The following is a 15,470-nucleotide window of genomic DNA, read 5'->3' as shown; positions in this document are numbered from 1 at the left end:
AGAACAAATTTTAAGAATAATGAGATTGAGATGTTTTTTTTCTAGTCCATGGATTGGTTTTAGTCACAGCAAAATTAGTTGAACTTGGTTTCTCTAATGTTGGGTTTTGCTTCAAGGACATGTTTGCAATCCTCACATTTAGTTATAGAGCATTGATGGTCCACCAAGGTTGAGTTTGTGTGTGTGTGTGTGTGTGTGTGTGGTATGACTTTTTTATTTCTAAGAGGTAATGTTATGGACTTCAAATGCTTCACAACTTAATGTAGGCATTGTAAACGCCTCCTTTCTTTTAATATACTCCAGCCTTGTTGAAAACCCTACATATAAAGGTTGCAAAAGAGTAAAGGGGAAAAGAGAGAGCAAAAAACACATTACGCTTTATGGTGTTCCTTTTATTTTCCTTTATTTTCCTTTTTTTTTCGGGTGTTGGCCTAATATATAAAAGACCTCAGACTTCGAAAAGAAGTACTATCATCACAAGCTTCATTGCACCTTGAAGTCAACCTCCTTGTCATTATCTTGTTTTGTTCATTTCATCATCATAAAATTGGAAGCCAAACCTCTCATTTAGGAGTTGGTTGGCACACAAACATAGCAAATTATTGCAATTTTAACATGATAATAGTTGGTGAGATATCTTAGATGTCCAAGCATATGTGATGCATTTGTTTAGTTGTACTGATTAGTCATGGGCAATTAACTTTAGATTATTTTTTAAAATACCATATCTAACTAATTAATAAATAAAAATTACATCAAATTTTTGTATAATATAATTATAAATTTTAGCAAAGTAATGTCAATAAACAAAGTATAATTTTTTTATAAACAATAATAACAACAACATTTTTCGATTACATTTTATTACATATTTATTTTCATTATATGTATTTTTTGTCAATTTGTACATTAATGGGAGACGAATTTGGATATTTAACAAAAAATAATAATTAAATCTCATATTCATAAGTAGCTAAGATTTTATGAATTCGAAAGGATATCACCTGCCTATACACACATTAATATCTTAGGAGGATAAAAGTTTTTTTAGGATACCCATGGTCATCTTGGAGCCTACCAAATATATACATTTTGCTCGTATATGTCTATCATTGGGATTAAATGTGGACATCAAACACGTTCATAAAGGTCTGACTTAGTTCAATTTGTAAAACTGTTTATTACAATTATCTATGTGTTATGAAATGAAGGGGGAGTTGTATTCAAAAAAAAAAAAAAAAAATGAAGGGGGAGAGATAAGGAAGAGACATGATACAATACAACGTGAAAGAAATAAGAGAGAAGATAAAAAGGAGTAGAGAAGATAAAAAGAGTGGAATAGAATTCTAATTCTCATTAACCAATAGTTTTCAATACAAGCTCTACAACCACAAATAAGGGAATTAATTCTCCATTAGTGTGGTGGTTAAGAAATCATAAAAGGAATTATTGCATCATTAGTGCAACGGTTACAAAGTTTAAAATTTAAAATAATTGCATCATTAGTGCAACAGTTTCAAAGTTTAAAATTTAAAATTCAAGTCATCCATAAATATTTTATAACACTCCTCATTGGATGACTATACACTATGAATATGCCTCATTAAAATCTTGTTAAGAAAACCCAATGAGATAAAAAAAATTAGTAAAGGAAAAAGAGTACAATATTCATAGTTAACATACCACCTTTAATATGTTAATATAGATTGCCCCATTAAAAATCTTTTCAAGAAAAAATTTAATGGGATAAAACTTGGTAAAGAGAAAAGGAGTGCAGTGTATATAATTCCCCCTCAATTAAGTCATTTAGCTACTGTTGGAGCTAAGAAAGTGGAGCAACATTTACAATTTTCCATAATGGTTATCTAATAATATAATCTTCTCCTGTAAAAAAAAATGTAGTAATGTCTAATCTATTAGATTGGTAACGCCCATTTGCACTTTCTCTTGGACATCATTGCACTAAGTTTATGTCTCGTTAAAACCTTGTTAGAAAACCCATTGGAAAAAAACTAGCGAAAGAAAAAGAGTACATGACATATGCTACCAAAACATTACACAAATTGTCTCATTAAAAATCTCTGGTCAAGAAAAATCCTTTGAAAAAAAAAACTTGGCAAAGCAAAAAAGAGTATAGTAATAAACCTTCAGGGTTCATCCTTCAATGATGGTCATAATTAATTTGCTTCCCCTGATGAAAGTAATTTGTTAGGTTTATGAATACATATTTCATATACCAATTTCTCAGGTTTGGAAGTAGGTGAGGTATCTAGCGAATAAATCTGTAAAATTGTCATTATAGCAAACTTGATAGATATCTATTTCACATTTCTCTCGGAGATCATGTGTGTAAAAAAAAATTGGTGAAATATGCAATCCTATCACTCTTAATATATCCATCATTTATTTGTTCAATACAAGTTGCATTGTCCCCAAAGAGGACGATTTAGCTATATATATTATCAATTGTTAATGATAGCGCCCAAAATTGGAGAGCTATCTTGTGTATTTCATGTGTATTTCATTGCTGAATTCACCACTTTTTAATGTTAATTTTGTGAATTAGAACTAAGTTTGCGTCAAGAGAAATTAATTGTTATTTAGGCTGGTGCACTTTGCAGTTTTGGAAGTTAGGGAGCAACTGAGTGTAAAATAATTTATTTTTATCATTTTTGGGCTTAATGGATCGTTTTTCATTTTCAGGAGGCCCAATGACCATTCAGAGGAGGCCCAGTTCAGAATTAAATTAAACTTAGGGAGAAAGAAAGAAGAAAGAGACAAAGGGAGACAAAAAAGGACACATATCAGAAGGAGCAGAAAAAGCATTGTACAACGTCCTTTTTCCCAGAAAAAGCAACCAATTAGATGCGGACACATAAATGATTGCAGAGGGAGAATGGTGCAACATTTTGCCAACGTTACAGCACCAAAATGCAGCAAAAGAATGCAGAAAAGAAGCTTAGAAGAAAGAATTTAGGGCTGACTTGGACTAGAGCACATCACTGATCAGGGTGCAACTGATGAAATCTACACTATTGATCAAATCAATGGCCAAGACAACACCTTTAAGGAACCTTTCACCTATAAATACTGAAGAAATCACTACCTTCATAAGCTTTTTGGCACTCTTAGAGAAGACTCTTCACCCTTTTTAAGACTTTGTTCTATTTTTTTGGTTTTATGTTTCATTTGTAAGTAGGCTTTTATTATGCTCCTTAGTATGAGCTAAATATTTTTAGTAGGCAAGGGTGAAGTAGAAGTACCCCTCTTTGTCTTAGGTTTGTAATGAAAATATATTTTCTTCAATGAAATATGTGTTGTTTCTTGGTTAAATGCTCTAATTTTGTAACACCCTTTGGTTTGCAACCTCATCCCAAGACAACTTGGTCGATGAAAGCCTCACAAAGCAGTGTGAAGCAATATTAGAAATATTAGGATATTTTGCTCTAAGTTAGAGGAATATTCCGATTGAGGAGCAATATTATGTGTAAATCACTTTTGTTAGTGATATCTTCAGCATACTTCTTCGAAGGAGACAAACATAATCTCCCTTGAGTTTCAACTTGAGATTCCTGACGTAATCTGGAGCAAGTAAGGCTTGTTTGCTTCGGATAACTTAGGGAGCAAAATATGTATAGATAGAGAAATTTGTCTCCATACCCAGAATAGGTTCTATGAGCACATTTTGTTTTTGAAATCTTATGACATTGTAGGATCGACCAAGAGGGAAAAAATACCAACCTAAGCCTACAATTTTTTATCTTGTTCTATATACGTTATTTTATTTCTCTTTTGTTACTTTTTTGATAAATATGAAAATTTCAAAAAGAATTATTGTTTTGCTCTCTGTTTCAGTCACTGCTGCTCCCGATCTCTTTATTTTTTTGTTCATCTTTCCCAATTTCCACATTTTTCAAATTCCTTCAAGGCAAGTTCAATAAAACTTAAAGGAGAAACCCAGCTCTTAGTCACTCAAATTCTTTGATTCTATTCAACCAGCTGGTGACAAGTGCATTTTGGTTAACCTTGGTTTGAGAACGAATTGGCTCCTTGAAGCGAATTGCTCTTTACTTATTGTTTGTTCTTTGTTTTCTTTTTCTTATTTACACTTCTTTTAAATGTCACTTTACAATTGTTCCCTGAGGAAAATAATCTGGGGCTCATAACAGACCCTATATTACTTGATGCGTACGCTTGCATAATTTGGGTATATTTTCTCTTCATATGATTAATTGCTCTTCGGATAGAATAGTTGCTCCCCACTACTTTTTCTCCCACATTTCCCGAGCACATCTCGTCCCAACAAGTAATTGGCGTCGTTGCCAGGGATCATTAGGCAAAAGAGACATTTTAAAAGAAGTGTTTTCTTATTTTCTTTTGAAAAGTTTGTATTTTTATTTTATTCTTGTTTATATTTGTTGTTTTGCTCTATTGCTCCTGATTTATGACCATTGTTTATGAACATTGAAGCGAACCTACTCTTAAACTAATATTGTTTTGTCCAGAATATGAAAGAACACTTAGGAATAGGAAAACAATGGTTGAAGTCTTGAATAATGGTGATAATGGAAACAATGGAAATAATAATAATAATAATAATAATAATAATGGAGAAGGATCAATTGGACATAGAGGGCCATCTTTGAATGATTTGGCAGCATAAATGACAGCACAAATGACAACACTTAATAACATTATCAAGAACTGAAAGCCAACTGAACAATCTAAAATCTCAACTCCTCCAAATAAACTTTATTTCTCTCAATCTTTACAATTTTTTTCTATTTATAATGGACTCTATGATTCTTGTAATTATAATACTGATTTTTCTCCTATTCGCTATATAAGAAACTACAACAATAATCGGAGCAACAATCTCAATAAAGGACACAACAACTAGGGATGGAGGAGCTAAAACAATGTCGGGAGCAATTTTGGAAACTGTTAGAATAGACCTCCCTATCCACAACAACAGAGCTTGAACCAGGACAAAAATGATGATAGATTTCATACTTTGGAGATCTTTTGAAGGATTACATGAACCAGAACAATGCGACCATGAGAAATATTGGGATACAAGTTGGTCAAATGGCCAACATTTTGAGTAAAAGACCTCAAGGAGCACTACCTAGTGACATTGAGAATTTCGCTCAAGATGGGATGGAGAATGTAATGTATTAACTTGTTGTTAAAAAATTTGGCCCACCACAGGAGCTAGAGTCAATTTTTGGAGCACATGAGTATTTGGAGCCAAAAATTGGAATGACTGATTTTGAAGAACTAGAGAAATATCTACTAACCCCTGAGCAGGAAATGCAACCTACTAAAAAGTTGAAAGAGCAATTTGAACTTTCAGAGCCAGAGATTGGGATGGCTGATTTTGAGGAATTGGAGGAATTCCTAACATATATGGACTCTTTACAACTTGAGAGCAAGACAGAGAAATCCTTAGAGTCTCTCAACCGTCCAAAGGAGGAGAAAAAGCCTAAACTTCCAACCTTGGAGTAACCACCAAACCCGGAGCAAAAACCTTCAGTGGAGCAGTTGAATTATACATAATTGGATAAAGAAAAAACTCTCCATGTGATTATTACTTCATTTCTAACCCATGAGCAAGAATTACAACTTGCTGATAAGATGAAAGAAGTTAAAAACAAAGTCTATGAAAGCACAAATCTCTACAAGGAGCGGATCAAACAATGGGATGATCAGAATTTGAATAATAAGGAGCTAAGGATTGAACCAAGAGTATTGCGTCTTAATATAAGACTATAGTGGTTCCCTGGAAAGCTAAGTCAAAGTTTGAATGGACCCTGCAGGATCACAAGATAAGTTGATCTAGGAGTAAAAGTCGAGCTAAGACTATAAATGAAGTGCTATTAGGAGACAACCCAGATTTTTTTCTTTATTGCAATTTTAGTTTATTTCTTTTCATTTTGTGAATAATTAATTAGTTTTGGCTTGAAAAACACTGCAGGAGATTAGTTTTGGGGTTGCCCTTGAGCAACTTGAACCCAAACTTTCTTTTTAGGAGCAATCTGACAGTAAAAAAATTAATAACAATTATAAAAAATTGAATAGATAAACCTTGCTGAGGAGTGGAGTCATGGATGGCAATTTGTACCAAAGTTCAGAACCCAAACAAGGATATCAGCCTTCTCAGACATATTGCTCCCATAAGAGATAGTCGATGCTCCTGCTGTAGAAGAAGCCAATAACAACCAAGGAGCGCAATCCCAGGTTTATTCATTCCTCACTGATTTAATTTCAATTTATTTTGGGAACAAATGCCTCGATATCTAGATTGGGAAGTGATTACCTATTATTGTTGATTGCTCCTCGTTTTATTTTCACTTTTCTCTTGTGGTGTACCAGGGATTTGCCACCCTTATTTCTTTTCAAAATCTATTCTAATATTCTGTTTTTATTACTTTTTGTTGTGATTTCATATGCCTATGTTGATGATGCTGTTGGAAATGATTACCCAATTTTTGTTACACTTCTCCAATATACATGATGTCCTATGATGAGTAGTTAAGTTTTGTGATTGCTCCCTATTTTTGAAAGTTATGCCATTTGAGATAAGGAGCCACCATGTTGTATTCTGCTACGAGCATGAGTAGGTAACCCACTATTTTTTAACTTGACTTATTTGAGTTTGACTGCTAATTGCATAACTTGAAACTTTGATTGGTTGCTCCTTAATCATGTTTGTAAATTAGTTGTGGTGATTGGATTTTTTATTCAACTCAAGTCTGTTGCACTTAAAACTATTTTGCTGAAATTTCTAACATATACCCCCTAATGGTTAAAAATAAAAATAAAAATAAAATTGAAGGTCTGCTCCACTGCTCCCAAAGGCCTTAATTATCAAATGATAGAGCAAGAGCAGCTCAAAGAGTGCACTATTGAAGGTTGGCCCTATGCAATGACAAAAGTATTTGACTTCCAGAATAAAGACCTATAAAAGAAAAGGGGATGAATGCAAATTGTAAAATTTGTAAAGGGCAACTGCTGACTTTTTTTGGATTTTATCTATAAGCTAAACCTAATTTTCGAATATTTTTTCAGGATTGATCAAGAAAATTTTCAAGCACACACACACACACCAAGCTTAACTCGGTGAACTTCATAAAGCATGAGGGAGTCTGAAGATTGTAACTAATGGAACATTTTGACTGGTCCTTGTTTTGAATAGCAAATTGTTTTTAAGGAGCAATTGAAAAACTTAGAGGGCTGTAAATCTAAAAATATTGCTCGAGGACGAACAATGTTTAGTTTTGGGGTGTTTGATAGATCCCAAAATTGGAGAGCTATCTTGTGTATTTCATTGCTGAATTCACCACTTTTTAATGTTAATTTTGTGAATTAGAACTAAGTTTACGTTTAAGAGCAATTAACTATTATTTGAGCTGGAGCAATTTGCAGTTCTAAAAGTTAGGAAGCAATTGAGTGTAAAATGATTTCTTTTTATCATTTTTGGGCTTAATGGATTATTTTACATTTTCAAGAGGCCCAATAACCATTTAGAGTAGGCCCAATTCATAATTAAATCAAACTTGGGGATAAAGAAAGAAGAAAGAAACAAAGGCAGACAAAAAAGGACACAAATCAGAAGGAGCAGAAAAAGCATTGTACAACGTCCTTTTTTTCCAGAAAAAGCAACCAATTGGATGCGAACACATCAACGATTGCAGAGGGAGAATGGTGCAACATTTACCAACGTTACAGCTCCAAAATGCGACAAAAGAATGCAGAAAAGAAGCATAGAAGAAAGAATTTAGGGCTGACTTGGACAAGAGCACATCATTGATCATGGTACAACTGATGAAATCTGCACTATTGATCAAACCAATGCCAAGACAACACCTTTAAAGAACCTTTCACCTATAAATACTGAAGAAATCACTACCTTCAAAAGCTTTTTGACACCCTTAGAGAGGACTCTTCATCCTCATTAGGACTTTCTTCTATTTTTTTGGTTTTATGTTTCTTTTGTAAATAGGTTTATATTATGCTCCTTAGTAGGCAAGGATGAAGTAGAAGTATCCATCTTTCTCTTAGGTTGAACTTGTAATGAAAATATGTTTTCTTCATTGAAATATGTATTATTTCTTGGTTAAATGCTCTAATTTTGTAACACCCTTTGGTTTGCAACCTCATCCCAAGACCACTTGGTCGATGAAATCGTCACAAAGCAGAGTGGAGTAATATTAGAAATCTTAGGATATTTTGCTCTAAGTCGAGGAATATCCCAATTGAGGAGCATTGTTATGTGTAAATCACTTTCGCTAGTGATCTCTTCAGCCATACTTCTTCGAAGGAGGCAAACATAATCTCCCTTGAGTTTCAACTTGAGACTCCTGACGTAATCTGGAGAAGGTAAGGCCTGTTTGCTTCAATTCACTTAGGGAGCAAAAGATGTGTAGATAGGGAAATTTATCTCTATATCCAGAATAGCTGCTGGGAGCATATTTTGTTTTTGAAAACTTATGACATTGTAGGATCGACCAATAGGGGGAAAATACCAACCTAAGCCTATGATTTTTTTTATCTTGATTCTACGTTATTTTATTTCTCTTTTGTTACTTGTTTGACAAATATGAAAATTTCAAAAAGAATCATTGTTTTGCTCTCTGATCCTGTCACTGTTGCTCCTATACTCTTTATTTTTTTATTCATTGATCTCAATTTCCATGTTTTCCAAATTCCTTCAAGGAAAGCTTCAATAAAACTTAAGGGAGAAACCCAACCCATCTCTTAGTCGCTCAGATTCTTTGACTCTATTCAACTAGCTGGTGACAAGTGCTTTTTGGTTAACCTTGGTTTGAGAACGAATTGGTTCCTTGAAGCGAATTGCTCTTTACTTATATTTTGCTCTTTGTCTTTTCTTCTTATTTACACTTCTTTTAAACATCACTTTTACAATTGTTCCCAGAGAATGATAATCTGGGGCTTATAACATACCCTGTATTACTTGATGTGTACACTTGCACAATTTTGGTAGATTTGCTTTTCATATGATCAATTTCTCCTCAAACAGAATAGTTGCTCCGCACTACTTTTTCTCTCACATTTCCCTAAACACATCTTGGCCCAACATTTGGGGAACAACATGAAACACTAATGTGTTATATTTTTGGATACCAACCGTAATTACCTCTTTGAGGCAAGTAGGCTCTCCTAGATATCCCCACAAGCTTCGACTCTTTGAGTCGGCTATGAGATTAACCCCGAATGTAGGGCGAGTCTATCGAAACACATATTGAGATATAATGCAATGGTCTCTATTGGTCTTGTTGCAGTCTATCAAGGAAAACACATTCATTCCCAAGATTATGGCTTTACGGTCTCTTCACTGTTCAGTCAAGGAAAACACATTTGTTCCAAAGAATGAAGACCAATTGTGCAAGTGCACATATCAAGTAATAAAGGGTAGCATTATGCCCAGATTATCATTTTCACGAAGAAAGTATTGCTAATTGATATTTTAAGCTACATTAAAGAATAAAAGAATGGGTTAACAATATTGAACTATTTTGGCCAGTCATTTCCAGTCAACACAATGGTGTCCCCTTATGAATAAAAGGTTTAGATTAACTTAGAACAATTCCTCACGTCGTTATATACTTCAAGTCGTGTCGTTCCCAATTCAAGGAGGAACGACAAGTCTTAGGAAAAAGAATAGTTGTTGTGTATATGTAAATAAAACAAAATAATCAAAAAATAAAGGTGAGCAAGTTCAAGGAATAAAACAGGTGACGTGATAGTGGAACGATAGGCAAAAGAAAGGGAATGGATCCACTGGTCCACTCTTAAACCTTGCTATAATTTAGGCTCAAGACCTTGTCCACTGGCCTTGTTTAGGTCTCCTTAGTGTTAACTATGATTCCTTAGCACATAGGCTAAACAGTATATGAAGCCCCATATTCCTATGACGGCTTCATTCCCAACGCTTACTCTGCATAAAACCTCAGTGAACGAAGGGGTCTCTTATTCCTAAGGCAAACAGTGAAAGTCTTTCCACACTCTTTACCTTCCTCCTATTGTTCAGCTATCTAAAATCCCCTCCTTAAGGAAGTTACTTTCTCAATCATGTTAAGTTCTGTTGATACAAGATATTAAAACACTTAAACGACAAAAATCTAGAGGGTTCGGTACGAGAGATTTGATCACAGAGATTAACAATTTTACAGTTTTTCCATTCCAAAAGAAATTAGCTCATGCTTAAAGACATGGCTGAAAATACAGACAAATTCTTAACAACTTGAAACCCCATGGACCGAGATACAAATTGATGAAGACAAGTTGGTAGAAAAGAAATTACAGACTCAAAATAAATAGGAAAAACAACACTCGGTAATACAGTACAAAGGGAAAAACTAAAATGGAGGAAATGGATATTTACTTAAAGGGGGAAGAGAAAAAAAATAGGGTGTTATCCTCCAGAAGCTTGCTATTGTTTCCTTCGTTTAATCTTATATTTATAGGCTGGGAAGATAGTGGCATTCTTGTGATTGGTTCAAGTCGTTCCCTACACTTTTGGATTGAAGACTTTTCTTTTCTTGATGAAATGAAGGCAAATGATCGAGTTGTGACTAGGGCTGAGTTGTCTCTTGTTTTTACCTCCCCAAGGAAGATTCTCTGACACCCAGATACATCCAACATATTTGTATGCGCTACTGTATGTCGCGATGTCCGTTATTTCTTTATTGCGAATTGTTTATCCTTTTGGGGTGCGTTTTGCAACCGTCTATGCAGAAAAGCAAAACCAATTGTGATAAAAAAATGTTAAAGTAAATGACAACTTACTCTAATCTTATTTCTCTCTTTTTCTTTCTTTCCTCATTTAAAGTCGTTCCTTCCCTCAAATCAACGTTTATGGTATTTAGCTATTATTTATAACAAAAATTTACTAAAAGAAGGGCAGAACAACTAGCATTCCGCGATGGAAATGACTTAGATGGAATGAATTTTTGTCTCATCAGTCTCAAAGTAATTTAGGGAAGTAGCAACTAGGTTTTGCTTTTATAGCCTTCCATTACATTGCAGTGCTTCTAGAAAGGGATGCATATCTAATATGTGATTATCAGACATATAGCCAGCATCATATTATTCCAACAATGTAAAATATCTATCCATAGGATAAGACCTTGAAGATAACAAAAATATGATTAACGCCATTCCAATGTCTTTGGGTATGGGCAACATTACATCTAGCTAGAAATTTTACTGCAAATACAATATTAGGCATGTTGCAATTTGCAGGGTATAATAGTGCTCCTATGGAGTTTAAGATAAAGAGCTTTAGGTCCTAATCCCCTTTCTTTAACTTCTTTAGGTCTAAATTGATCTTTATTCGCTTCTAATGAACAAACCATCATTGGGGCACTTATATAGTTACATTGGTGAAATAAAGTAATCTTTCTGGAATATGCTTGATTTGCAAGCTGAGGCAAAAATATGTTTAATACCATACAATGATCTTTGGAGCTTAATGCTAAAATGTTGCGATTTTCATTCTTTTCTATATGATATTTGGACTTCTTAAGGGATTTTCATATAAATATCACCGACAAGTGACTTTGTTGTCACAACGTCTATTAAATACATCTCAAGGTGCATCCTAGTTTCCATATTGATAAGATAACATAAAATAATAAAATCCATTACAGGAGAATAAGAAACATAATAATTGATGTCGGGTCTCTGCGAAAACCCTTATTCTTCATGAATTACCTCCTTTCATTCATTCTCATCTAAATGCTTTTGGCATTTTTGAATAATTTTAGGTTCTGGATCCAGATTATCTCTTGAGACAACAAGAGTTATTGAGAAGGAAAATGATTCATCGACGATAATTATAATTTTATCATATTTTTCTCCCATATCAATGAAGTTTATTGCATACATGAACATCAACCAAATCTTCATCGTTTCGTATTTTTGGGATTGTTGTAGTTAGCAGCTGCACTTATTTCATTGAATTTTCTTTCTTTAGGAGATTCTATGAGTGTCTTTCTTTTCTTTTCTTTTTGTTAATTTATGTCTTTAGACCCTACATATCATTCACGCTTCCGACGTTGACTACACTCAACATGTTTAGTTCCATTGAAATCTCCACTATAGATGGTGTATTGTTTGCAGGAATATGGGACTTAATTACTCCTTTATGATCAGTAAATTCATTAGGAATTTGTCTTGCTAAAGTTTGCAAGTTAATGATATTTTGAACTTCAAGTTCAGTCATACTTGTACGTGGACCAAGTTGATTTTTCTTTTAGGGATCGTTTGGTACCTAGTTTTTTTGCACTCCCCGGGAAAGCATGGTTGGACAAATAATAAACCTATGTTTGGTATTCAAAAAAGGAAAAAAATCCGGACTACAAACATTTCCTGGCAAACCATGTTGTGTGCAATTTATTGTTCGGTCCGCAGAAGTGAAGTTCCATAGATTAGATGGAACTTTTTCTTGCCCGGTGAAGTAGAAATTGAGGCACGAAATTATTGACGAAATTAACCTTCATCGTATAAATATTTCACAACCATAACGTACGGCTGAGGTTATTTTCGTAAAATAACCTCACATTCTCACAAATATTTCACAACCAACCAAACACACACTCAGTAAATTTACTCATAATTTCCCGGGAAAATTTGATCCTACCAAACACCTTTTAGTAACATTCCAATAAAAATATATTTTCCACTACATTCCAGTAATATTTATTTCCCAAACCAATATAAATTTCTCTTATACCAAACACCCCCTTAGAAAAAATTTCTAAGATTCATTAAGCTTCTGACTTTCTCCCCTTAATGTCGGGAAATGTCCCTCACTAAATATATGATCAATGTACTAGTTGATTATACATGTACAAGTACTTGATTATACACGGAGTCTAAAAAATCACATAAATTGGCATTTGTCTTGCCAAAGTTTGCAAGTTAATGATATTTTGAACTTTAAGTTCAGTTATACTTGTACGTGGACTAAGTTGATTTTTCTTTTAGAAAAATTTCCCTGGATTCATTAAGCTTCTGACTTTCTCCCCTTAATGCCGAAAAATGTCCCTCACTAAATATATGATTAATGTACTAGTTTATTTTACACGTACAAGTACTTGATTATACACAGAGTCTTAAAAACGCACATAAATGTCCAACCTTCTTTGTTGCCACATTTTAAGACATTGTGGAGGTACAATAGGGACATATGTAATATAACCAAAAATGCGCATATGGGAAACATCAAGTTAATATTCACGTACAAGTTGAAGAAGGGAGTATACTTAAAAGCATCTAGCTAGTGAACTTTTGATTCATGGTCATTTTTAGAAGCAATCACATATACACAAACATTAATTCATATCTTCCTTGCATATTTAAATTTAATAAGGTCTCATAATTTTCTAGTACCGAGACCACTTCTAGGGTCACATTTATGGAAGTATGACTTTGTTAGTCTATCATTGACCTCTTCTAGAGTGTCACTTTGAAGTTTTATTTCCTTTTGTCAAGGAACAAAAACCTTTGCATACTTTAGATTCGTCTGGCATTATAACTACATGATATCCTTCAAGGACAATTAATTGTAAAGAATATTTTGAAACGGTTTGCAATATTTTGCCAGAGAATTATTGTTTGATCTTCAAATTCACAATGATGTGTGAGTATAACTAGATGGACAATGTTGGTGTGGTCCCATAAATTTCTTGTGCTTTTTTACCTTTCACTTTTTTCTCCCCATAATGATGGGAAAAATAATAATTACTAAATTGATTCACTAAATAAATAACTAGCTCTTCTAGACTCACCGCAATGCCAAATATTATTGAGAAAATATCTATGCTAGTAGCTATGCCCACATTTACAATTGTGTAATGATATCATATTCACTTCAGGGAATAACACAAAACTATTGGCTCGTGATTAGTGATTTGTTATAAATAAAAATTGTGTAATAATAAGAAAACATGATATTACTCAAAATATTTCATAATCACGCTCTCAATACTGTTCTGCGAGAGAAAATTTAAGGCACAAAATTATAAAGTATTTCCTCAAATATAGCAGGATCTTGTATCATTAAATGTGTGACTTTAAGGTCATCATAAGAAATATTATCATATCAGCATGCTCCTACTACGAGACCTTATTTCTTTCCTCGATTGTTTCAACAAGTAACATAACATAATTTTTGTCATATCTAAAATTATAGTTTGGAACATTCATTTCGGGGAATATAATTTAACTCATTGGTCAAACTTTATAAGCCTTTTTTTCTCGATATAACTATTTATGGAGCTTATTCGAGAGACATATAATATTGAGAAAGTTTTCTCTCAATATTTTATTCCAAATTATTTCGCAAGTGTCAGATGGCTTTTTTCAATCATTATGTAAATTTATAGTTCTTTAGGAACTATATCGCATATATTCATAAAAATAATAATCAAGGAAAAACCAGCAATCCTTCTAGGATGCTCAAAATTAGCTTCTTCATAAAGTTAATAAAATTATAAACTCAATGCAAAACAAAACATGTTAGTCAATAATATTTGACAATAAAATCTCCATAAATAAAATATTTATACTAAAAATAACATGTAGAAAGCCATAAAAAATAATTAAGCAATGAATTAAATTAATACAAAATAAAATAATAAAAACATTAGTCTAAATATATATTTGCTACTTCAAGAGAAATAACTGACAAAGATATTATTTGCCTTTGCAATGGTTATGGCACTAGGTGTAATTTCCATGGCACGAGGTTCACCATACTTGTCCTTATTTTATTTTTTAGCCACCTTGGTTTGACTTCTTTCTGTTATCATGGAATGACCCACGATTAAATTTTTCTACCACCCCTTCAAGGGTTATATCCTTGCCTGCGCTCATAGCCCTCAAAATGGCTAGTCTTTTATAGATTTGGCATTTGCTTCAAGCAATGCTTTTAAAGCGGTTCATTGATTTACTTTTGAACCAACGAGTCTAAAAATTATAATTATTTCCCCTCATTTCGACGATATAAAATTTCAGTTTTTCAATATTTGCCACAACATAATGAAAAATCCTTAAATTGATAATAAGGATTACCAAACGCTCACTGCTACTTCAAGAACAGAAGGATGTAGGCTATCAAATACACAATAAGGATTTTTTAAACACCCACTACAACTGTAGGAGCAGGAGGATATATGTTGTCAAATGCCCATTGCCACTTCAGGAACAAAAACAAATATAAAAATGGAGAATTGGTAGAAGGAGAAGAATTAGAAATTGATAAAGAACACACAAATGAATACCTACCAAATACTTATCTTGTAAACAAAAAATTATTTTGTGGAGATTTTAACCATAGATAGTAGAGGTATTCGCGACAAAGGGTTTTTTTTCTTTTTTTTTTCTCCTTTTTTGAGGAGGTTTTTCAAAAAAAATTACAAGAGGTTTTTTTTTTGTAGATG

The sequence above is a fragment of the Gastrolobium bilobum genome, unplaced genomic scaffold (assembly GCF_033153095.1).
Source record: "Gastrolobium bilobum isolate Gb01-03AN ecotype WA unplaced genomic scaffold, APGP_CSIRO_Gbil_v1 utg5330, whole genome shotgun sequence".
NCBI lineage: Eukaryota > Viridiplantae > Streptophyta > Magnoliopsida > Fabales > Fabaceae > Gastrolobium > Gastrolobium bilobum.
Note: the sequence above shows the minus strand (reverse complement) of the source record.